A 16,059-nucleotide genomic window follows, 5' to 3' on the forward strand; every position below is an offset into this window, starting at 1 on the left:
TAATAACAGATCAGGAATTCAGAAAGGCTGTGAGGGACACACGTGTATTCAGGGGATTCTTTGATGACACTGATCATTATTTAATTTGCAGTGAAATTGGGATTGTGAGGCCGAAAGTGCAGGTGGTCAGGTCCATATGTAGGAGGATAAGAGTGGAGAAACTTCAGGATAAGGAAATCAGGCACAAGTACATAAGAGCAATCTCAGAAAGGTACCAGTTAGTTGAATGTAGTCAATTACAGTCACTGGAAAAGGAATGGACAAGGTACAGGGACACAGTAATAGAAGTGGCTAAAGAATGTCTTGGAACAGCAGTGTGTAAAAGTAGGATGAAGCAAACAGCTTGGTGGAATGACACAGTCAAGGCAGCCTGTAAAAGGAAAAAGAAGGCGTATCAAAAATTACTACATACTAGAACTCAGGTAGACAGAGAAAGTTATGTTGAAGAAAGAAACAAAGCCAAACAGATAACTGCAGCATCCAAGAATAAATATTGGAAGACTTTGGAAACAGGTTGGAGACTATGTGTCAAGCTGCTGGAAAACCATTCTGGAGTGTAATTAGCAGTCTTCGAAAGGGAGGTAAGAAGGAAATGACAAGTATTTTGGACAGGTCTGGAAAACTGCTGGTGAATCCTGTGGATGCCTTGGGCAGATAGAGGGAATATTTTGAAGAGTTGCTCAATGTAGGTGAAAATACAATCAGTAATGTTTCAGATTTCGAGGTAGAATGGGATAGGAATGATGACGGGAAAAGTATCACATTTGAGGAAATGGAGAAAATGGTCAAGAGATTGCAGTGCGATAAAGCAGCTGGGGTGCATGAAATTAAGTCGGAACTTATGAAATACAGTGGAATGTCAGGTCTTGAATGTCTAAACAGGGTAATTGAAATGGCCTGGGAGTCGGGACAGGTTCCATCAGACTGGACAAAAGCAGTAATCACACCAATCTTTAAAGGTGGAAACAGAAAAGATTGTAACAACTAGAGAGGTATCTCTTTAATCAGCGTTGTGGGTAAAATCTTCTCAGGTATTGTTGAAAGGAAGGTGCGAGTATTAGTTGAGGTCCAATTGGATGAAAATCAGTGTGGGTTTAGGCCTCTTAGAGGTTGTCAGGACCAGATCATTAGCTTACGGCAAATAATGGAGAAGTGTTATGAGTGGAACAGGGAATTGTCTTTACATGGATAGTCAGGCAGCAGTTAGAGTTGACGGTAAATTGAGTTCATGGTTCAGAGTAGTTTCAGGGGTAAGACAAGGCTGCAGCCTGTCGCCACTGTTGTTCATATTATTTATGGATCATATGTTGAAAACAAGAGACTGGCTGGGTGAGATTAAGATATGTGAACACAAAATAAGCAGTCTTGCATATGCGGATGACTTAGTTGTGATGGCAGATTCGATTGAAAGTTTGCAAAGTAATATTTCAGAGCTAGATCAGAAATGTAAGGAGTATGGTATGAAGATTAGCATCTCCAAAACGAAAGTAATGTCAGGGGGAAAGAAATATAAACGGATTGAGTGCCAAATAGGAGGAACAAAGTTAGAACAGGTGGACGGTTTCAAGTACTTAGGATGCATATTCTCACAGGATGGCTACATAGTGAAAGAACTGGAAGCGAGGTGTAGTAAAGCTAATGCAGTGAGCGCTCAGCTACGATCTACTCTCTTATGCAAGAAGGAAGACAGTACCAATACTAAGTTATCTGTGCACCGTTCAATCTTTCGAGCAGTTTTGTTGTATGGGAGTGAAAGCAGGATCGATTCAGGTTACATTATCAACAAGGTTGAGGTTACGGATATGAAAGTAGCTAGGATGACTGCAGGTTCTAGTAGATGGGAACAATGGCACGAGGGTGTCCACAATGAGGAAATCAAAGAGAAACTGGGAATGAACTCTATAGATGTAGCAGTCAGGGCGAACAGGCTTAGATGGTGGGGTCATGTTACACGCATGGGAGAAGCAAGGTTACCCAAGAGACTCATGGGTTCAGCAGTAGAGGGTAGGAGGAGTCGGGGCAGACCAAGGAGAAGGTGCCTGGATTCGGTTAAGTATGATTTTGAAGTAATACGGTTAACATCAGAAGGGGCACCAATGTTAGCACTGAATAGGGGATCGTGGAGGAATTTTATAAGGGGGCTATGCTCCAGACTGAACGCTGAAAGGCATAATCAGTCTTAAATGATGATGATGATGCTTGTATCCACCATCCATTAACATTTGTAAGCACTTGCTGAGATGTTCATGTTAAAACAACAACTTATTCAAGATTACTTCTTCAAGTCGCTGAGGCAAGTTTATTTCAGAAAGTAGTTGCAAACACTTGTTACAGAAGTGCAGTTATTTTAACACCAGAGCAGTCGCAGATCTTGTTGCATTGTCGTTAACGAATAAAAGTCGTGACAAAACACCAGAATGAAATAGTAGAAGAAAATGTTACATGAGTACATACATATTGATGTTACCAGGTTAACAACGATCAGTTAACTAAAACTAGGGGACTTCACTTACAGTACATTAAAAATTTTAAGGGTGTTTTATACAATTTCCGAACATCTCTCGCCTATTGAATAATCAAATATCCGATAACAAGAAACAAAAATGTGGCGCACTATCTCATAGAGAAACTACTTTTTAATTACTCTTCCATTTTTGGAAGCAATGTTCACTACTTATACAAAAAATGTAATGCATTTCTGTTTACGGTAACATCAAAAAATCAGAAAATTTAAAGACGTCTGAACTGCCATTCTGCTTTCCTTTCTGGTGAAACGAATTGATTGGTTAACTCATTTGTTTAGCAGCGTATATATTTGTGCCATTTCTCCTTTTTTGACGTTGATATTTTCGCACCAGCAACGAACTTCTGTGAGTTTGAGAAAACTTCCATGAAATGACGAATGCGGGAAGTACTTTCAGCCAGATCCAAGAAACTGTAACAAATTTTCACTCTGTAGCGGAATGTGTACCGCTTTCAAACTTCCTGACAATTTAAAACTGTTTGCCGGCCAGGGACTCGAACTTGCGAACTCAGTCTGGCGCGCAGTTTTAACTTGTCAGGAAGCTTCACGCAAGACACTATTTCCACTGACGTGTGAATTTATTGAAGTCGACGAAAGTAGTGTACGTCGATGGGAGGAAGGAGTTGCAGATATAGTAGATAGGAATATTCCAAACAATTCTGTGATTGTATGGATAATGCGTCATACCATAGCAGGAAGTTCGACAGAATGCCTAATATATATGATTCCAGGATTGCGAATTTAGAGTGGCTACGACACAGGCAAATAAACTGCGAGGTCTCATTGAGGAAGGCTAAACAGTTATCTAATCTGAAAGAAAGCAAACCAGCGTGAAAGTGGAAAGTGTCCGTCGCGAATAAAATTTGTGAGAGGAGAGACCACAAAGCAGGCCCTTTGCCGCACTACAACAGCGCTCTAAATTCGACAGAACTGGCATGGGACAAAAGAAGACAAAATCTCGTGGGTAACTATGTCATTGGTGACATGTCAAAGAAAAGATGGCAGAATCTTGTTAATGCTGGATTCCTTTCAGTTACTGCATAGGACTGGCAAGCTTACTGCAGGAATGTTCAGCAGCTGGAGGAAGAGTATTGAACACGAGATGCAATAACGGAAGTAGCCACCGGTGAAGTTGTCGTCAGTGCCACGCCGTCAAGTGATGATGATGATGATGATGTTCTTGAATCAAACACAAATAACAGTGATCTTTAGTTATCGCCATTTCGACATTTCTTTCAGACACAGTTAATTATGCTTTGTAAACATTACTACTGCACTGTGATTAATAAATGCAGCGTGCTAATAGATTCCAAAAATCAGTTTTTGACTTTTGATTCAGAGTAGTAACTTGTACATTCATCTACTTTCATTTTTCATTATTTTCGATTAATAAATAATGCATAAGTTGTAGGTAAAGCTCTCGTGCGTGAATATGAAAACGAATTAGGTGATTTTCGATCCGACCGAAGTGTCAAAGAAGCCGGCAATATATATGAGAGTGCGGCCTCCGATTTCGTGTTAAGCATAAAACAGGGGTAGAGTGCATGCACCCGACGCTGTCTTCCCCTAACCGCACATCTCCGCTCGGAAGCCATAATGCTGGGGCACGGCCGTTCCCGACAGCCACCTCACCAATCGTCAACCTCCGTGGACAAACAGTAGTTGTTATATGTTTAACGTCTTTCTATATCCATGGCATCACAGATGCAACACAAATGAATCAATTTCAATGAACGGTTTTTATTTATTCGAACGCTATTTTAATCAGTCATCGCGACATAATATGTTTGATGAAACTTTGTTCGGCAATTTAAAGGTAACCCGCTATGAAAAATAATTCTTTATGTGATACATAATTTGATATCATACTAAAATATGGATAACAACAATATCCACAAAAATATCCATGAGAAAATAATGTGTTTATCTTTGATGGTTTAATCACAACCACCATTTTTGTCCTTCGGATTCACTCTGCCAGGCGCAATCAAGAGACAAAAATAATTATGGGGAAACCCCCATGAACCATGAACCTTGCCGTTGGTGGGGAGGCTTGCGTGCCTCAGCGATACAGATAGCCGTACCGTAGGTGCAACCACAACGGAGGGGTATCTGTTGAGAGGCCAGACAAACGTGTGGTTCCTGAAGAGGGGCAGCAGCCTTTTCAGTAGTTGCAGGGGCAAAAGTCTGGATGATTGACTGATCTAGCCTTGCAACACTAACCAAAAAAACTACAGTCGAATTTTTTTCCCGAGGGCATGCAGCTTTACTCTATGATTCAAAGATGATGGCTTCCTCTTGGCTAAAATATTCCGGCGCTGATGACCTCGATGTTGAGCTGCCATAAGAACCCCCCCCCCCCAAAAAAAAAAAAAATATTCCGAAGGTAAAATAGTCCCCCATTCCCATCTCCAGGCGGAGACTACTCAAGAGGACGTCGTTATCAGGAGAAACAAAACTGCCGGTCTACGGATCGGAGTGGGGAATGTCAAATCCCTTAATCGGGGAGGTAGGTTAGAAAATTTAAAAAAGGAAATGGTTAGGTTAAAGTTAGATATAGTGGAAATTAGTGAAGTTCGGTGGCAGGAGGAACAAGATTTTTGGTCAGGCGAATACAGGGTTATAAATACAAAATCAAATAGGGTAATGCAGGAGTAGGTTTAAAAATGAATACAAAAATAGGAGTGCAGGTAAGCTACTACCAACAGCATAGTGAACGCATTATTGTAGCTAAGGTAGACACGAAGCCCATGCCCACCACAGTAGTACAGGTTTATATGCCAACTAGTTCTGCAGATGAAGAAATTGACGAATTGAGATAAAAGAAATTATTCAGGTAGTGAAGGGAGACGAAAATTTAATAGTCATGGGTGACTGGAATTCGAGAGTAGGAAAAGGGAGAGAAGGAAATATAGTCGGTGAATATGGATTGGGGGAGATAAATGAAAGAGGAAGCCGTCTGGTAGAATTTTGCAGAGAGCATAACTTAATCATAGCTAACACTTGGTTCAAGAATCATAAAAGAAGGTTGTATACATGGAAGAATCCTGGATATACTATAAGGTATCAGACAGATTATATAATGGTAAGACAGAGATTTAGGAACCAGGTTATAAATTGTAAGACATTTCCAGAGGCAGATGTGGACTCTGACCACAATCTATTGGTTATGAACTGTAGATTAAAACTGCAGAAAACGCAAAAAGGTGGGAATTTAAGGAGATGGGACCTGGATAAACTGAAAGAACCAGAGGTTGTACAGTGTTTCAGGGAGAGCATAAGGGAACAATTGACAGAAATGGGGGAAAGAAATACAGTAGAAGAAGAATGGGTAGCTCTGAGGGATGAAGTAGTGAAGGCAGCAGTGGATCAAGTAGGTAAAAAGACGAGGGCTAGTAGAAATCCTTGGGTAACAGACGAAATATTGAATTTAATTGACTAAAGGAGAAAATATAAAAACACAGTAAATGATGCAGGCAAAAGGGAATACAAACGTCTCTAAAATGAGATCGACAGGAAGTGCAAAATGGCTAAGCAGGGATGGCTAGAGGACAAATGTAAGGCTTTAGGGGCTTTTCTCACTAGGGGTAAGATAGATACCGCCTACAGGAAACTTAAAGAGACTTTTGGAGAAAAGAGAGCCACTTGTATGAATATCAAGAGCTCAGATGGAAACCCAATTCTAAGCAAAGAAGGGAAAGCAGAAAGGTGGAAGGAGTATATAGAGGGTCTGTACAAGGGCGACGTACTTGAGGGCACTATTATGGAAATGGAAGAGGATGTAGATGAAGATGAAACTGGAGATACGATACTGCGTGAAGAGTTTGACGGAGCACTGTAAGACCTGAGTCGAAACAAGGCCGCGGGAGTAGACAACATTCCACTGGAACTACTGACGGCCTTGGGAGAGCCAGTCCTGACAAAACTCTACCAACTGGTGAGCAAGATGTATGACACAGGCGAAATACCCTCAGACATCAAGAAGAATATAATAATCCGAATCCCAAATAAAGCAGGTGTTGACAGATATGAAAATTACCGAACTATCAGTTTAAAAAATCACAGGTGCAAAATACTAATGCGAATTCTTTACAGACGAATGGAAAAACTGGTAGAAGCCAAACTCGGCGAAGATCAGTTTGGATTCCGCAGAAATAATGGAACACGTGAGGCAATACTGACCCTACGACGTATCTTAGAAAATAGATTAAGGAAAGGCAAACCTACATTTCTAGTCGAGGGGCATGAAAGGGAAGCAGCGGTTGGGAAGGGAGTGAGACAGGGTTGTAGCCTGTCCCCGATGTTATTCAATCTGTATATTGAGCAAGCAGTAAAGGAAAGAAAAGAAAAATTCGGAGTAGATATTAAAGTCCATGGAGAAGAAATAAAAACGTTGAGGTTCGCCGATGACATTGTAATTCTGTCAGAGACAGCAAAGGACTTGGAAGAGCAGTTGAACGGAATGGACAGTGTCTTGAAAGCAGGATATAAGATGAACATCAAAAAAGCAAAACGAGGATAATGGAATGTAGTCGAATTAAGCCGGGTGATGCTGAGGGAATTAGAATGGGAAATGAGAAAGTAGTAAAGGAGTTCTGCTATTCGGGGAGCAAAATAACTGATGAAGGTCGAAGTACAGAGGATATAAAGTGTAGACTGGCAATGGCAAGGAAAGTGTTTCTGAAGAAGAGAAATTTGTTAACATCGAGTACAGATTTAAGTGTCAGGAAGTCGTTTCTGAAAGTATTTGTCTGGAGTGTAGCCATGTATGGAAGTGTAACATGGACGACAAATAGTTTGTACAAGAAGAGAATAGAAGCTTTCGAAATTTGGTGCTACAGAAGAATGCTGAAGATTAGATGGGTAGATCACATAACTAATGAGGAGGTATTGAATAGAATTGGAGAGAAGAGGAGTTTGTGGCACAACTTGACCAGAAGAAGGGACCGGTTGGTAGGTCATGTTCTGAGGCATCAAGGGATCAGAAATTTAGCATTGGAGGGCAGCGTGGAGGGCAAAAATCGTAGAGGGAGACCGAGAGATGAATACACTAAGCAGATTTAGATGGATGTAGGTTGCAGTAAGTCCTGTTAGATGAAGCTTGCACAGGATAGAGTAGCATGGAGGGCTGCATCAAACCATTCTCAGGACTGAAGACAACAACAACAACCCGGAAAAGATTCGCATATGCTTTCCTCGACTTTTGTGTTGATCTTTTTGAGATTTACAGTTTAATACCTTCCGATTTGACATAGCTCTTGTCACCTGCTTAACGTATTGCAAAAGAATGCATTGCCAACTAACTTTAGCTGCCATGATTCACTATTACGAATTATCACCTCTAACTGATGATTTAATTTTTGTTTAGTAGCCTTTGTTAATACTCGGGCTTCAAGCTATCTGCATTCAGAAATTCATCAAATTCAAGTCCGTGGTTCAGCCACGAAAAACTGACAGATTTATAGTGTTAGAACCCAATGAACTACTCATTGTGCTTTTGAACAAGACGTGAAGTGTTATATGATGACTGAAATAAGCTGGTTCTTGATAATAACGCCGAACAAAATACAAGGTACTATTTGCTATCAAGCGGACCTGAGTGAAATGTCAAGGCGTAAAGAACACAGGTACAGGTACTGGCTGTAAGAAGCCTGAAGACGATTGGAAATCGAAACACGTAGCTTCGAGTGAACCTGCTGGCAATACCGGTTCTTACTAACTTGCCAAAGAATCCGGAATTTACAGAAAATATCTGAATGTGTGAGCCCGAGTGCAGACATAAAAATTAACAAAATTTTCACAAAGTAAAAGATTTAACTTTACTTGCACACATTAGCTCAATTACCTCCTTCTCAACCACGAAACGACGAAATGCGTCAGGCTTTCTGTATTTTTTCCCTTTACTTTCAGGTACTTTCCCCCCCCCCCCTTCAAACTCCCTTCTCTCAACCTCGAATCCGTCCTTTTCAGGAAGGTACATGGTTTTTATATCCGAGGAAATTTTGTCAAAATCGTGATCAGCGAGGGAACACTACAGCAATATTCAGGATGAAATGTGAAAAGTTAACATGGTGTGCCGAACTAAGCGTCCAACCAGTATCCCTGTTGTCACAGTAAGTACAGAATTCTGATCTAAAGGTATATGGCGACTACAACATTTATTGCACTGAATCATATACAAGGTAATGTTTACACTATTTTTTCAACAGGCTTCTCACGACTTGTCATCCTCTCCCATCTTCTAGTCACTGTTTTCACTCACTCTCTGATTCTGCACAGAATGTCGTTATCTCTTATCCTTATACTTAATTTACAGCATCTTTCTGTACACTGTCGTTGTTGACATCTTGTCCGACAGGCACAAGACCCCATCGGTGCATCTATGATCGGTGACCTCTCGCAGCTTAGCCACAGGTCATAGCTCCTTCTACAGACGCTTTAGGGCGAGGGAGGGACCGTAATCAGACGAGAGCCTATTTTTAGCTCAGGTCCTCAAAGTTGGTGTCATTAGGCACAAAAGGTCAGCTGGGCTGTCGCTCCACCTGACGTGGCGAGCAACAAATATAGAAACCTTCTTGGACCTCCTCATTGCTGCCCCCGATCCGCACAGTGTACAGAGACCAGGACGGACCTCTTTGCCGTCCACAGAGGCGCTGGATCTCACCTCTCCTTGGCAGCTGAGTTGACCACCGTCCCCGTCGATTTAGGGCGTGGTCTGCATGCCATCATCATCGTCAGCTGTGTGCTCCCCTCATTGCTGTCGTCCTCGTTCGTTGTCAGCTTGCGTGTGATGCGCCAGGTGTCGTAGCTTCAACTCCCTCTTGCTCAATTACGCTACCTTAACATACTAAGACAACTAATTTTAGTACATGGAAAGTGCTCATGTTTAACCATCAGTACCATACTTTTTTTACGTCTGATTGAAGACAATGAAATTGTCTCATTACAAAAGGAATGACTTTACTTGTTTGTAAATCAACTTCAGGATCAATTAAAATAGAAATGTAACAGGACTTTTTTTATACATAAACATAAAAATGTACAAGACCACTTGCTTCACAGTCGTTCACACACACACACACACACACACACACACACACACACACACACTCAAGGGATAGGGAATCAAGATTATCTGGAGAGGATCCCATCACCATTTCTAACTACCAATTCCTACGACTAACACGGTGTTGGCCAACCCGACTACATTTTATCTCTAATCTTGTATTTTTTCTTCTGAATTCCTTATGTGGCAGACGTCCCTCATATTATGCCTGCGAACATGTATAAAACGCAACAAACTTAGACATATGCCAGTCATAAATTCTGCCCACTAACCTGAACAATCATCTCGTTGCACTTCTCCCCACCTGATATTACAAATTCCGAAAGGATTATCATTTATACCTTCTGCCGAGTTTTTTTCGCAATTTGTTGAATTCTCTGTAAAACTAATATTGGATTCCCTATGTATTCCAAATCGATTTGCACTTCTTATATCTAGTCAGTAGGTAGCTTCTCCCATTCGTAGAGGGTATCAACGTACTCTCTCCATCCCTCCTCTGCGTTTAATGGTGGATTTTTTTCTACACCGAGTATTGCACCGAAAGTTTAATTTTCTGTATACTGAATTTGAGCTTCCTTCGATTATTGCCTTTTCGATTTCTTCGCATTTATCCTACACTTTCAATATCATTCATAAGCGATTTATATTGGTCTCCTTTCTTTTCCTAAGCTTTTGTATTTCCTCCTTTGGATGATAAGGCGAAGCATTTCTTTTATAACGCAAGGTGCCTTCACAGCAAGTATTAGTAAAAATGCTGGTGTAAATAAAGCATTAACTTTAGAGTTCATTCTCGCACTACTGTATGACAGCTACACTGCAAGGTTTCATTTTGTACATTCCCATAGGCCTAGAGCACCGAGAAACACAGTATTAGAATCCTGCCTCGGACATGGATGCATGTGATGTCCTTAGGTTAGTTAGGTTTAAGTAGTTCTAAGTTCTAGGGGACTGATGACCTTAGATGTTAAGTTCCATAGTGCTCAGAGCCATTTGAATTTTATTGATAGCAGGGTACGTAACTGCAGCTGTATTATAATACATCATCCATTGTTCATTTTACTGCTAATAGGAAGTTACGACTTACTTTTACGTTAGTAAAAAGTTAGTAATGCTAAACTTCCAGTGCTGCTAAATCCTGAAACTTTATCTTTCTGTCAATTTAGAACATAAAATCCATGTATAAGTTAGTGGCAACAACAGTTTCCGCCGGAGACGGAATTTTAATCTATTCCAATCTCTGCAAAAATCAATGTCATCATTTTGGCACCAGTTGTAATCGTGGCTCGTCTTACGTTATTAGTCACGTTTCTTTCCTGTATTAGGCAAGTAACTTGCCATTTCTCTTATTTTCACATTGAGTTTCTGTCGTCAAAATGCAGCTGTTATTTTATTTCTAAAAGGCAGGTTCCTTCTACAGAAAATGTTCTTCTGGATAAGAGCACGAACAATTCACCTTTTTAATGCCAGATACAACGAGCGACACAATATTTCTTAATTTAAAGAGCGGAACAAGAAGATTTCACGTGTAATAAAACAGGTTTAATGACCAGGCACTGTCGGCCGTCTCTAATCTGAAGCTTGTACAAAGAAAAAGTAATTGCGAGCGGGTATATTGTTTTGCATGCAAATTAAATTCGAATAAATATATTTTCTCCGCGGACTGTCTTTAGCAAATTAAACTCCTTTGTTTCAAAGTGATATTTTAAGTTTAAATCATATCGTTGAAAAAAGAATGCCTCGGAAAAAGATTTGCAGCACTGGTACTTTTTCTCATGTAGTAAGAGGACATGATCATACCCTCTTTGACAATGCGCCACTGCACTTATCAACAAAGGATCGACAATGTTCTCTTTATCGAACACTTATCCGTCTTCTTAATAATGTTGCAATAACCTTTTTCATTTTTTGCGTGTACTTTGCATAACGACGACGTCACATTCGTATACATCACCTGCAATAACTAGCGAAAAGAGATGGAGTCGCTATCAGAGTAGCGAAAGATATCCTTTTGCTGTTACCAATCCATTTGATTCATGAATTTGACGTATGACCAAAGAGTGTTCCAGCCTTTACTAACGTGCTTTACTTTTTATCATGTTGAAGCTATTATTTAAAATTTTATGTTTCTATTTAGCAATTTTGTACCGTACCTTGGCTTTTTTTCTCTTTATTGTTACTGCAATCAGCGATGTACGTGCGGGTTGGTATCACCAGTGTAAACGCTCTTCAGCCTGCAGTTTGTTAACATTAGAATGGCATTAAAAATATTGAAATATGGCTATAATTATGATGATATTAAAAACAAGTTGATTCCATGGGCATCGTAAGGTGAGCTGCTTGGAGGTGACAGGTTGCTGAAAATGATACTGTTATCTTACTTGATGACCAGTTTCAGATAATGATTTTTGAAGTGATACAGAGCTGACAATGGAAATGTAGATATGCAGAAGAGGTCATTGGGTGTGGTTTGAAAGGGTTGTGATGATGTGAGGGATCTGGGGATGCTGTGGGGTTGGTTGTGCTGCACAGGGTTGAATGGGAAAGTGTTAGACGATGCTGTCAGTCGGGAAAATAGGAAGTGCGAATTTATTTGGGAGTATGTGGCAGTGGCATTTATATGGACATGGACTGGTCAGCCAGGATAACGTAATGCAAGAATCTTGGATGATCAAATGGGTGGATATTTGTAAGGACAGACGTAATGAAGCGAGTGCTATCTTTATCGATGAGAGCAAAATATAGGGAGTTGTGAAGTGCAGTGATTTGTCGATATGGCGGATTCGGATAGTCGTCAATTCAGGTTTGGTTGGACTGGGTTAACTTTACATTTATAAGAAGAGATTGGATGGGATTGACTGTAGGGGGTGATGACTGAAGGTTGGGATACTATTGGTACGTCACTGGGGTATGAATGAGGGTTTTAGCAACTAGGAGGTAAATGGTCTTCGTAAATGTGGCATTTTTGGCAATGGTAGGCGTGGGTTTGGGATCGGAAGGTTGTATTTAGTGTTTTCGGTGACATATGGAGGCACCATTCTCAATTATATATTGTAGTTGGATCTTCAGGAAAGATGCAAATGAGGAATGGTGGCGAATTGTGAGAGATAGCTCCTGCTTGACTTCTCCCGCTGTGATCTTTGGATCAATCCCCTTGATTACACAAGCGAGAGCAGGCGGGCAGTGGAGGAACATGTGAACCGACAGTTATGGTAAGAACTGCATGCAGTAGGTGGCAGTGGAAAGCCGGATTAGAGGATGACATGGAATCTTTGTGTGGCATCAGTCATGATACATCGAGATTTGTGAGGTAGCTTTTCATTTCTAGTGATAGGATTTTAGAATCCAGGACTTGAACGACTCGATACGATCAAGGAAATCGTTGAAGGTGATGTTTGGGATGGGGTTTTTGGGATGGGGTTTTTGGGTTTCACGGATGGATGCAGCGCCAGTGCTTGATAATTTGTGGGGATTTTATGTGAATAGGTTGTCTGAGAACATTCACTGGGAAACAAAGTTTTTCGTACGGTTAGCAGCGCGGGATTAGCCGAGCGGTCTCAGGCGCTGCAGTCATAGACTGTGCGGCTGGTCCCGGCGGAGGTTCGAGTCCTCCCTTGAGCATGGGTGTGTGTGTTTGTCCTTAGGATAATTTAGGTTAAGTAGTGTATAAGCTTAGGGACTGATGACCTTAACAGTTAAGTTCCATAAGATTTCCCACACATTGGAACTTTTTTTTCGTACGGCTAGTTCCTTGCTGGTAGAGTTAGAAATGCAGATGTGTCTGGTGCGGTCACAGCTGCGGCATATGAAGATTGTGCGGGTTTTGTTGTGGCTGGAGAAGTTGTGGTTGGTGCTTCTGCTTTTGGACGCAGTTGTAGTGATGACGGTGACGGCAATGTAGCAACAGTAACAGCTGGTGAGGCAGTTTATTGTTGCAGTTTTAATGATGCCTTCCGTTGCTGCGGCAACGGCGAGGCCAGTGAATCTGTCAATGGAGCTGTAGCGAATGCTCGATTGACATTATTTGGAAAGGAGAAGTCTGGGAGTTTGGAGATACATTGGATGTAGATGGGAGTGAGTGTAAGTGAAGCGATTCGAGTAACAGGGAAAGGTGAGGAGAGTGAGTAGAACATGCCGGTTAGTAAACGGGGGGCCGGCCAGAATGGTCGAGCGGTTCTAGGCGCTACAGTCTGGAATCGCGAGACTGTTACGGTAGCAGGTTCGAATCCTGCCTCGGGCATGGATGTGTAGGATGTCCTTAGGTTAGTTAGGTTTAAGTAGTTCTAAGTTCTAGGGGACTGATGACCTCAGAAGTTAAGTACCATAGTGCTCAGAACCAATTAAACAGGGGGAAAAGTAGTAAATGGAGATATATGCATATAGATGATTGTGGACATTGTAGTCATGGGTTAACACCTCGAGACTTTGAGGGCAGACATACTGCAGCTAAAAGGCGAAAGAATTTCGGCGAAGAAAATTATGGTTCAACGTCCCGCCAACATCGAGCTCATTAGAGACGTAGCATACCCTAGGAATATTGTAAGGATGGGAAAGGAAATCGGCCATTCCTTCCAAATAGATCATCGCAGCATTCGGCTGAAGCGATTTAGGAAAATCATGGAAGTCGTAAATCTGGATAGCCGGACGCGGATTCCAACCATTGTCCTTCCTAATGCGAGGTCACTGTGTTACCCGTTATGCCACCTCTCTCTCTAAAAGGCTGGAAATGGTGGCAAAAGAAATGACTAGCTGGCGAGGGCGACGACTGTTTTTGGTGACTGGCGGCAATATAATGAAGCGACGGCGAGGAGAGGAAACTGTTCCATATCGTGATTCCATCTATGAGGGCAACCTAGGCAACTGATTTCCCAATGGGAAGAGGGCTCCCAACTCTCTGATGGTTTTATTCATTTAATTAGATTCATTTACAGTCTGACGGGTCATTTCACGACTTAAAAACGGAAGGAAAGGCTTCCTACCCACAACAGCAGTAAGGTATCAACAATTACACTGTGAACGATTAAAACTGCGGCACCAAGAATAGCAACCAATTCCATATTATCATGAACTGTACTAGATATTCGTATGTGCCTCGGCCTGGAATCTCATTGAATGGAATGGAACAGTCTTCAGTGATCAGACCCGTCTCGAACTGAGCCCCGATGATCAGCGAAGATGTGCTGCACAGGCCACGGACATCCGTGGGATACCAACCTCACTGCCGCCAGCCTTACTACCCCACAACCAGAAGTGATGGTCTGGAGTGCCATTCCTTTCCACAGCAGCACGCCTTTGGTTGTCATCCGTGGCACACTTACAGCACAGCGGTACGTCGACGACATTCTGCGCCCAGTTTTGTTGCCTTACTTAGTTAGGCATCCTGGAATTACATTTCAGCAAGACAATGCAACTCGCACACCGCGAGAGGCTCTGCTGGTTGTCTTCGTGCTTGCAAAACCCTACCTTTCCCACCAAGATTGCCGTATCATTCCCCATATGATAACTTTTGGATCATTATGACACCATCCAAGTAGCTCTGGATTTTGACGATCTAATGCACCAACCGGACAAATTTTGACACGATATTCCTCAGGATGATAGCCGACACTTTTATTGATCAATGCCAAGCCGAATAACTGCTTGCGTAAGGGCCAAAGGTGGACCAACGCCTTATTGACCCGCTCATTTTCTGAAGCTCTATCTCTCAAACAAATCAACCAATTTTTCTGAATTGTAATCGTAATCATGTAAATCACATCAGCCGATTCTCATCCCTTTCGGATAATTCGTTGGTGGTGTGTTCTTTTTTTTTCTTTCACAGAGCGTATTAATGCATAGAAGCATGCAAATACTAATTCCTGCAATAGTTTAAGATAAAAGAATTGGCAATGAACTTAGAAGTGGATTTTAAACTTTTACTAAGCAATGAATGCTAGTACAAGAAGCATACCTACTAAAATTCATAAGCACCCTGAGTTTTCACTTGCTGCTCCTGTAGGCTTCTTCTTCTTCTTCTTCTTGTAACTCCGAGACCACGATAAGCTTTTTTCTTGAATCTTATGAATTGCTTAATCTGTCGTTGATCTCTAGATACCGGATCTGGGTCTCATGCTTTCTTCAAAGATCCCATATTAAACAGGGAAAGTCTTCCACAATACCCAAAAAATCTTTTTTTCTCTTTTTCTTTGGGACACTTGAACCAAATAAGACTGACGAAATTTTCTTTTCCATTTAGTGTCTTACCATCAGTCCGTCATGTTAACTGTCTCTGAGAGACAGGTACCATCTTGACCACTTTGACAGCTACCAGTGTGCCATGGCCCATGATGCGTAGTTCTAATACAGCCAAATCACTTTGAGATATAACAGGGGAAATTCCCCATCGCATCCCTCTCAGATTTAGTCGTAAGGTGGCCCAGTGGAAAGCCTGTCAGAAACTGAACATACATCAAGCATGATAACAGGAAGAAGG

The sequence above is a fragment of the Schistocerca gregaria genome, chromosome 2 (genome assembly GCF_023897955.1).
Source record: "Schistocerca gregaria isolate iqSchGreg1 chromosome 2, iqSchGreg1.2, whole genome shotgun sequence".
Classification (NCBI taxonomy): domain Eukaryota; kingdom Metazoa; phylum Arthropoda; class Insecta; order Orthoptera; family Acrididae; genus Schistocerca; species Schistocerca gregaria.